Below are 10,113 nucleotides of genomic sequence, written 5' to 3'. Positions count from 1 at the left end.
CATAACCATTGAGAGACAAGTGGGAACCCTCCGGATCAATTGGCCAACCCCTTTCTCGGCCAGAATCATGGAGGGCCCCCCTTCCTAAGGTTAAAGTCCCTACCATAGAGCATTTTGATGGAACAACTGATCCAGAAGATCACCTCTCCCCTTATAAGCATCAGATGTACGTCTAAGCAATAGATGATGCTACTTGGTGCAAGAACTTCTCGGATACTCTAAAGAGAGTAGCTCAAAATTGGTCTAACAATCTCCCCCCTAATTCAGTCAACAACTTCACCAAGCTCTGTTATCTATTCACTAGTCACTTTGTAGCCAATCGACAAGAACAAAAGACCAAAAGAAGTCCTTCGAAGTTTTGTTAAGAGGTTCAATCTAAAAGCCTTGCAGATTCAAGATCTTAATGTTGGTGTGGCCTTCGATGCCTTCATCAGGAGGTTACGGCCAGGAAGTTTAAAGTTTGATCTTGTTAAGAAGAAAACCACCACTTTTGCAGAAGAATTGAAAGAAGCTGAAGCGAGCATACATGCCCCTGAAGTGTGTGCTGAGGCGGAACACCCTAAGTCCAAGAAGCCTGAAGACGTAGCTCAACCAAAAAAGCAACCCTAAGAAGGCCGAGACTTTAGCTTTAACCTCCATAAACACTTCGTCCAGGCGAGGAAAAAGGAAATAATCTGAATCTTCAGCTGATCCCATTGAATTTAGCAAAGATAAATACTCCATTTTTATGAAGATAAAGGATCAATATAAGCTAAAGGCCCCGGTTGGGATGAAGACTCCTTACAGGAAAAGAGATAAGAGCAAGTATTGTCATTTTCACAAGGACTGTTGTCATGAGACCAACGAATGTAAACACCTTATGAGGGCTTTGGAGGATTTAGCCCGAAAAGAAAGAATTCATAATAAACCAAGGCATAAGGAAGTTCCGAAGGATGGATGATCGTCAGAACAAGAAGAAAGAAAGTGAAATCACTAACAAGGATGTTGTACTTGTCATCTCAGGAGGATGTGCAGCTTGAGGACCAACCAATAGGGGACACAAAAACTATCACAAGGAGCTTGGCCAAAATTTGTTAACTGATCAGACAAAGGTCGAGCCCTTCCCAAAAGTACTAGTCAGTTAGCAAGATCGGGGGAGGATAAAAACCCCTTATGATGACCCCTTGGTTGTGGAGATGAAGATAACTAACTTGAGAGTGAGACGAATTCTGATTGACACCGGAAGCTCGGCGGACATCATTAGTGGAGATTGCTTGTCTAGACTGAAGTTTGATGAGAAGAACTTGGTCCTTATCCACAACCTAATCATTGGGCTTGAGGGAGAAATAGTCCAACGTATGGGAACTATTACTTTGCCTCCCGAGTAGGAGAGAAGGAGGCCTCCCGAAATTTGTTCATCAAGTTCATGGTTGTCTAAGACTTAACATCTTACAATGTCATTCTTGGTCGTCCAGCTCTAAACCATATTAAAGTAATGATAGTTACTCATCTAATTCTCATGAAGTTTGAATGTGATGAAGGTTAGATTGGCACCGTGTATGGAGACTAACATGTGGCCAAAGAGTGTTACCTAACTATTCTAAAACCATCATCTTTGAAAGTCGAAAAGCAAGACTAGACGAAGGTTGCTGGCGAAGGGAAAAGGGCCAAAAATGTGAAGACCAAGTAGCCTCGTTGAGAATGACCATTGAAAGTCCTCAAGCGCAGGTTGCTCCCTCAAGCAAAACGTCCGAACACCTTCCTAGCAAGAAAAGAAAATATGTGCCCGTCAAGGAAGAGCCTCCCTCGTCTATAGAAGTGATGACTATTATGGGCGAAACGCTTGAATGAACAGAGGTTGTACAGGTTCCAGAAGACATTTGTTTAGGTTCGTCCATAAAGAACCTTGAATATTGGATCTTCTCTTACCAGGGGCATTTAAATAAATTTTCTCAACGAGTTTCAAGATGTGTTTGCCTATAGTGTTGAAGAGATGCCTGGAATTGATCCAGATATAGCTGTCCACAGCTGAATTTTGATCCAAGTTTAAAACTAGTTCATCAGAAGAAGAGACATTTGGGGGCGGCCAGAAACCAGGCGGTCGACCAAGAATTTCAGAAGTTGTTGGAATCTCGATTCATAAGAGAAACTTATTATCCAGATTGGATAGTCAACATGGTCATGGTACCAAAGCTCAATTGCGCATGTAGAATGTGTGTAGACTACATCGATCTCAACAAGGCCTGTCCTAAGGATAATTTTCCTTTGCCTAAGTTGGATCGCCTGGTGGATTCAACAGCCGACCATGCTTTGTTAAGCTTCATGGACGCTTATTCCGGATTTCATCAAATTCGCATTTGGCAGGAGGATCAGGATAAGACGCCCTTCATAACTGAAAAGGGTTGTATGGCTGGTTAAGGATGGCTTTTGGCCTTAGAAACATGAAACTTTCAATTTTTTTTCTTAGGTTTAGATAAGGTGATCAACAACTTAACAATCTAAGACTAATCCATTATTAGTTTCATAACCATTATTTATTTGTTGATCTAAGTCAACAATCAACCAGCCTTTCATAAGTGAGTAACCAACTTACCAAATAAGACCACCGGTCCTCATAAAGTAAATAAAATAATCCAAAAGGAACAACATGATCCAATCATGATCCAATAACAACATAATTATTAATCCCTCATGTGAGTTAATAAAATAAAGTTCCCAATCCCATATGCTAGCACATACAAACATGATATAACCAATATAGGCAACATGGTTCACACGACGGCATAAAACATCTAATTCCACTAGAATATGAATCACATATGAACTATAAATAGTTCCCTATACATGATACTACACCAATCCTAATCTTAGGACATGATACTACATCAATCTTACATAGGTATGTACGTACCTTGTGTAGACAATACGCAAGACCACTTTAACAACCTTAAAAGTCGCTTAAAAAGAATTTTTCGCCTACCAAATATCAATACAACCACTAATCAATACTCAAATTAAATTCTAGCAACTTCAAAATATTTCAAACTCTCTTTAAAAGTATATAAAATTCTTTTTAATCATTAAATTTCAACTATTGATGTCTCTTAGTATAGTTATACCATACTAGTCATTAAAAATCCTCAAAAACCCATACTTTGACAATTAAAACTCCATGAAGCATAATAATAAAAATTTCAACAACTTATAATGTGTTTAAACCCTTTAAAACATGCTTAAACATAATCATAAACATACATAAGACTATTCAATTTTCATAAACTATAATATAGTATTACAATTTGCAACTCATAAAACGCTAAATCCATACTTTGACCTTACTTAAACAAAATAAATAAATCTGAAATTTAATTACTTTACTATACAAATTACATAATATGAAATTTATATTTAACACTACAAAAAAAACTACATATAGAGGCAAGCCAAAATTGCATCTAAATATATATTTGTAGCCTCTAATGGTGTTTAGAAGCAATTTTCTCGCTGCCTCTAATTACTCCGTCGCTAATTATAGGTTGCCCCTAATGCCACCTTTTACAGACAGACAAGTTATGGTGTTGCTAAAGACACTTATGCTTAGAGGCCACCATATGCTTGCCGCTAATTGTTGGTTGCCCCTAATGCCACCTTTTTGAGGCACAAAACTTGAATTGTTGCTAAAGCCACTTACATTTAGAGGCGACCATCAGACAGTCGCTAATTATAGGTTGCCCCTAATGCCATATTTTTGGGGCACACATGTTACATTGGTGATAAGACCATTTATATTTAGAGGCAACTATAAGTTTCTCTCTAATTATAAATTGCAATTGCTTAGTTTTTGGGGCACACAAATATTGTTTCTAAAACCACTAATGTTTAGATGCAACTATAAATTTTGCCGCAGATTCTAATTAACATAAACGGAAGAAAGAAATTATAGATTTATCAAAGAAAGAAATATGTATTTATATAAACGTGACAACTATACACAATCAAAAATAATATCCATAGATGGCCAACTGTAAATCCAATCCGGGAAACATAATAACCTAGAAGGTTTTAACATAATCATTCTCGTATATCTAAGGAGGCAAAATCTAAGTAAATTAAGCTATGTAGTCAATGCACCATGTCTGCCAATCTGTTCCAAAAAGTATGTGCCCAAAAGATCTCCAAAATCAGCAACTGTTGTACATCTTCCAAACTGTTGTACATCTTCCAAAAAATCTGCAAAGGAAAAACTTACAAATATTTTAGTAACAAAATGGATGCATAAAATAGATACCCATCGTAATCAGGTTAAATGATAATGTACCATATATGTTAACTGCCAATATTCCTGTAAGAGCAAAACACCTACAAAAAAGAAAGTAAGCAAGAATCCTCTATTAACATTTGCTCTAGCTAACAAGAATCCTCCATTAACCACTCAATTAAATATCAATACAATATTAGTATATTATGAAGAAATTATTGCCGTATAAAATTCAGAGAAATAAAGGAGGGTGAGAACTAAGAACACATACTGAGCCGGTCCTTATATATGTCTTCCTGGTCAAAGATCATGACCCCAACCCCCTTGTTCCTCCTCCAGTTAGACGTCCTCCTGTAAGACCTTCTTCTAGGAGCAAGCAATCCTGAGTACAAACCAGAAAGATCCAACATTAAAATTCAGAAATAACATATTTAATAAAAAGAAAAGGAATACAGAGACATCTCAGTCCCTCGACAAAATATGAACTTTCAATTGGTTTTGGATTGCCTATCTAGACCCTCATGTATTGCTTCGCCAAAGAGTAGCATGCTTGAGTGAAACAAACTAAAGATAAATTTCCCTTCCTACTGTCATATCTTGCCTCTCCACTGTAATCTATCTTACGCTTTCCCAGAACCCAATAAAAAAAGATACTGAGGCAATTCACAAAGTACGAAAGTTTTTCACACAATGCAAAAGAGATCTTTAGATTTCAATTTCTTGAAATCTGCTACAACCACATGATAAGATGCCAAACAGTTAATTCAAAGCTGCTCTTGAAAGATATGGACAGGTCTTATTGGCTATCCAAAAGTGCCAGACACAAATTCCATAATCGTTCAAGCCATAAACAATCTATAGCTACAATGCAACAGAGCACCATAAAGAGATCACCGGGCGAACACCCCCCCTCCCCAACTAGTCGTATGGGGTGGGGTGCTTGTGGTAAGCTGCTCAAAAGATCACAGTATATATATATATATAGCTAGATAGATTAATAGACTACAACTTACCCCTGTCCATCCAGGATTATGTGGTCTTCCATGTGCCAGGTTAATAATGTTATATGGTATACCAGAAGATGTGTCCCATGCAGGCAATCATGTAAAGAACGCATAAATTACAACGCAAGCAAGAGATGAAAAGCATCATACAGTGCAAGAGAGTAGGTTATTAATATTCTAATCTCTACAACTCAGAGCCTCAGAGCTAAAAGGCATATCTTCAGACCAAGGTCAGAAGACAGGAAAAGCGCACAGCCAGACGCAGTAAAATAAGATTAACAATATGAAGTATCCATTGTAATCTAAAATGTGATCAAAGGAGAGAGCCAAACAGGAGATACTAGGCCAAAATTTTGACATGCACTTAGGAACGATATTAGTAACATCACAATATTAGAGGAAGGGTGTCTTATTGGGTATATCTCTGTAATAGTAGCACACCATAATTTTAAATGAGACATGTCCTTAGTGAGCGCTAGATTAGTCAAGTGCCACCCACGTCAATTTCTCAATGTTTCTTAACTCAACTTCCTTCTCTTGTAAATCTTTAACAATATCACACATACTATTACTCTAATCGATCCTTATAACCCACTGAATCATCTAAGCCACACCACTTTGACCTTGAACAGAATTAAGATCATAAAAAGCTAGTCGATAAAAGAAATTGCTGTTAACCAGAAAAGAGAGAATACTATTATATAAAATACTATCATCCAGAATGCATAATGTCCATCTTAATTCGTTGACTTCATAAGCAAATGCGAAGGAAAATAAAGGACAAAAGAAGTAATAGCACTAATAAGGTTTCCCTCTAGGCTCTAACAGCTTGAAATAGACTACTAGTTATAATCAAGAACGAATCTGGACAGAAATTTCACAACAATATGACAACTCTTCATGCCTCTCTCTTACAAGTATCACATGCAAAGAAAAAATGGATTACAAGACATGAATAACAGAAATAAAAGCCTAAACTATTTTCATTTCACCAATATTAGTGCTCATGTTACAAAATGGAAAAAGAGCTACTGTGCCACTATGTAAAAATAATCCTGTACACTGATTGTGATATTATGATACCAAGAAATATTAGAAAATCTTTGCAGAGGAACTTAATAACACCAGGTAGCAGCAGTACACAAGAATGAAAACCATAAAGACTAGCAAATATTGCATGGTGACGCGCAAGTCAATGATGCTTAGTAGTGAAGAATCTGAAATTCAGTCATAACAATTATGACTGTATAATTCAGATGTGAACTGGAATAACACAAAATTGGCAAGCTTTTTTCAAGATGATCCAAAGTTACAGGTCATGTAAGTTTGATAAAATTATTGATGAGCTTGACAAAATTATAGGTCAAGTAATAAGTTTGCTACAATTTATTAACTTCTTGTACTTGACAAAAAAAAGCCAGGAGAGAACCATAACTTGAATTCTTACCTTCGAGACTTCTTGGAAGTGATAAATCCACAAAAATTTCAGTCGCCGGAACAATACCAAATATCTGCGATTGAATTTACTCAACTCTTGTAAATGGATCTTGGTGCTTTCAAAGACAATATGAAGAAAACATGGCTATGTCTTTCTTTACTCAAATCTTATGAAAAAATAATTTGTATTGATTGACTTGCTGCTTATAAGGGTGGTATACAAGTTATAGGTCTCCTTTTGTCCATTTTTCTACTAAAAAAACCGTATGAAAAATTAGCATTGCTAATTTATCATTGTAATCATTGTAGATGACATATACATCTTCGAAGAAAAAAGAATTATAAATGCTTTCTGATTAGTGGTGGGAATTCCAACTTCTAAAAGTTGTAGATAATAAGAGAAACATGAGATGAGGTAAAATAAAGATTAAGCGCAGCATATATACATCTACCATTATTGAACATCAGAACTTAGGGAGCAAAATAGAATAAATAAACAATTAAGATTTGTCATTAAACCATTAATTCGACATAATTGACAGTTAAACCAAGAAATTGTAAAACGAAATTAGGGATTTCAAACTTACTAATGATGAAAATTGAAATTTCTAACTAGATTATAAAAAGAGTGAATTCAAGGAACAAACATGCTAGTATAACATGAATCGTTGCTCTCAAATTTAAACAACAAAATACAAATACAGATCAATGAAATAAACGTTTCGACTGAAAAATTACCCTTCGCCGCGATGAAGAATATGTCAATTGTGAAGTTGTTGGTAATGGTTCTCCGCCATTCTAAGAATGTTTTGGGAATTTGAGAAAACCGACTAGTATCTTGTGATTTGGGATTTTTAACGTTTAGGGATTACTGGATTAGTGTGTGGTATTCTTTCATGATGGCCAAAAGTAGCGCCTAGTATATTTAATTTTGGGAATTAGCACAATATGCTAATATGTACTTCAACTAAAATTTGTCTCTAGTTAAAACATCTTAATTTGTAATCTAATGTGTTACTTATTATTTAACAGATATTAGTATTACTTATTTGGAAAAATTGTCAAGAATAAGTCAACCTTTGCGTTGACCGCTTTTGACAAGTCAACCTTCATTTATTCCAGTAGCAAGTAAAGCTTGTACATGAATTAGCTTTTAACGAGTTTTTTTACTTATGACCTGAACAACCCCTACAATTTTGTTCAGTTTTAAGTTTCTCACGGAACTTTTATAAAATTCAAGCAGTGCAAATATGTTCTAGAGAATAATTTAATGAGTTTTAGAATACACACCTGTTAAAACTGAACAAAATTGTAGGGGTTGTTCAGGTCATAAGTAAAAAAACTTGTTAAAAGTTAATTCATGTACAAGCTTTACTTGCTACTGGAATAAATGAAGGTTGACTTGTTAAAAGCGGTCAACGCAAAGGTTGACTTATTCTTGACAATTTTTCCTACTTATTTTATTAGTGTTACCTATCTCAAATATATTAGTGTTACTTATTATATTTTTTTTGGTCCATAGTGTTACTTATTATATTAGTATTACTTAGAGATGTTACCATATATAAAGTGTTACTTAAAAGTGTTACAAAAAACTAAAGTGTTACATGTATAGTCAAGAAAATTGACACTTTAAAAAGTGTTACCAATATGTGTTACTTAAAGTCAATTATGTAGTAGTGAATTATCGATGTGATCCTGAAAAAATGGCTATCGAGACAACTAAAGTCATATGATGCTAAATACATGGCTTTAGAGACAACTAACTACATTTGGTGTTAAAAAAATTGGTTTAAAGACAACTAAATTCATGTGACGCTAAATACATGGCTTTATAAACAACTAACAACAGTTGATGCTAAAAAAAATGGCTTTACAGACAACTAAAGTCATGTGACGCTAAATAAATGGCTTTAGAGACAACTAACTACAGGTGATGCTAAAAAAAAAAGCTTTAGAGACAATTAATTTCATGTGATGCTAAAAATATGGATTTAGAGACAACCAATATTCATATGATGCTAAAAAGATGGTTTTAGAGGCAACCAACATTCATCTGATGCTGAAATGTATCATTAGAGGCACCAGAATATACTTGACACTAAACACCATATAATTTAGGGACAACCATGTTTATGCGATGCTAAAAGGGGCTTTTAGAGGCAAGTCGGCCAAACAACGTGCCTCTATAACCATTTTTTTTTGTAGTGTAAATCATTAAACTATAAACTTCAATCATAAAACTATTAAATCAATCCTTAAAATATAAACTTAACATTAAATAAAATAGAGGAGGAAGAGAAATAAACCAAAGAGAGGAAGGAGGAGAAAGACGTCGGGAGGGGAGGCGGCTTGGTTGGCTGCCGTCAGCGGTGCTGTCGGGAGAAGAAGAGGAGAACTGAAGGGATGAGAAAATGAAGAGAGAGAGAGAGAGAAAAAATCGTGGGGGAGGAGAGAGAGAAAAGAGAGGAAAAGAATTTAGGGTGAGTGTCTTAATGTATGGGAAGTTTGGATTTTGTTGGATTTATATAGATAACCCCTTGTGGGTTTAGGGAAATGTGTTTGGACTTTTAAATAATCATTTAATGATTAGGTACTTGAGTTGAGTTGGGTTCCTCTAACCCATTTTAAAATCGTTTACACTACAATTCAAAGATGTTTAAACTATTAAATAATTTTCAATGTATGACTAAATAAAATATTTGATTACTTAAAATCATTAAATAATTCTTTTGACTTTTAAATAGGCAACTTACTAAGAAATTCATATATATATATATATATATATATATATATATATATATATATATATATATATATATATATATACATACATATACATTAAAATGTATTTATAAAATTCATAAAATTATGGGAGATTACAAGATCTTTTGAAAGAATCAAGGTTGGTCTAGTTGGTTGGAGGCCCTCATTCACCCTTGTGACAAGCGATTCTTATCTCTTGCAAAGTGGGATCCTCAATTTCTACCTCACTGGTGCAAGGGATTTTCATCTACCTTAAAAAGAATTTGAGATCTTGTCAGATTCGTCTTAATATATATTTCTCCACAAATCAACTGTTTATTATTACTAGTCTTATATGCACGTACGCAATGTCTTGATCAATTATTTTTACTCACTATCTAAGCTAGAGCTGTCAAAAAATGACATGATCTGAGAACCCGACCTGAACCTGTAATGATCTGTAACTGACTTGCACCTGAAATTTTGGTAAAACAGGTCACCTGTAACCTGACTTGTACCCGACCTGATAATAACTGATAACTGTTCATGAACCACGACTTAATGACCTGAACCGACACCCGACCAAAAAAGACCGATAACTGAAGTGATGCGACCTGACAACTTCCCGAACCTGATTAGACACCCGACCTGATTTGAACCTGAAACCAATAATAACTCGACACAACCTGC

This window comes from Beta vulgaris, chromosome 6 (genome assembly GCF_026745355.1).
Source record: "Beta vulgaris subsp. vulgaris cultivar EL10 chromosome 6, EL10.2, whole genome shotgun sequence".
Lineage (NCBI taxonomy): Eukaryota > Viridiplantae > Streptophyta > Magnoliopsida > Caryophyllales > Amaranthaceae > Beta > Beta vulgaris.
This window is presented reverse-complemented; position numbering follows the sequence as displayed.